This window comes from Triticum aestivum, chromosome 2D (genome assembly GCF_018294505.1).
Source record: "Triticum aestivum cultivar Chinese Spring chromosome 2D, IWGSC CS RefSeq v2.1, whole genome shotgun sequence".
Lineage (NCBI taxonomy): Eukaryota > Viridiplantae > Streptophyta > Magnoliopsida > Poales > Poaceae > Triticum > Triticum aestivum.
The window spans coordinates 520,144,837-520,145,923 of NC_057799.1; positions in this window are offsets into that span (position 1 = coordinate 520,144,837).

Consider the following 1,087-nt stretch of genomic DNA (forward strand, 5'->3'; position numbering starts at 1 on the left):
GTTGGTTTCTCCCACCGACAGGCGGGCCAGGGGAGGACAAGCGCGCGCGTCCCGCCCGTCCGCGCGCTGTCCGTTTCACCCCAAAACCGGCGCAAACTTGGGTCGGGGATGGGTCGAAAGCGGACACAAAGCGGACAAAAGTCCGTTTGCGCCCGCGCGCTGGGCCGTCTCGTTTGCCCCCTTTACTCCAAACGGACGGGGGCGGACAGGATAGGGTCGCACGGTGGAGTTGGCCTTAGAGTTTGTAGGGATGGTTGAGAATGTGCTACCTGTTTGAACACTTTCCCGCAACAAAAATCAAGAAAGATTCATATACATAATGATGTTTCCGAGATTGGACTCTACTGCTAAGGAATTCAACGTCAATTGAATGTTATAAATTTCAAGACACAAGTATTACTTGTTTTTTTACTTCTGAAGATTGCATAGTTTTGGTTAATTTTAACTTATACCAAAAACACACCCCGGAAAAAAAGAAAAGAATTAGCAACGTTCGAAAAAAGCAGCTAGCTCTCTCCCTTGTCACTCCCAATGGCGGCTCGGGAGCCAAATCCCATTCCTCCTTGACCTCGCCGCCGCCTGAGAGTGTCGTCGGACAATGCCTGCGCAGTGCTGGTGGCGGCGGGGCCGATTTCATCTCCCCCCTCTCCTCGCTCGAGTTGTGCGGTGTGGAGCATATTGGTCTCAGCGAGGTCCTGGTCGGCAAGTAGTAGCGTGTTGCTGGCTCTGGCCAATGCAAGCGGCCGCGCATGTGTAGGTGCACGCGATGGCACAGATGCAGGCGGCTCTGCCGGAGGCTTGCTCAGGGGACTTCGACGGAAGCCAAAGCGGCGGCTTCGGGCTATGGATCTGATATTGGTGCTCCTCGTCGGCGTGACAAGGAGAGTTTGGGTGTGTCCGTAGGATTGTCTCGATTTGTTTGTTGCTATGAAGTCTAAGATGCGGTGGCAGGGTCTCGGTGGCAACGATGACGGGCAATAGGTGATGTGTTCGATGGTTTTCTACGGCGCCAACCTTGTATGGTTCTTCATAACTCTCCGTCAGAGTTGCAGTTGCGATGTCCTCATCACGGATGGCTAAGTTTTGG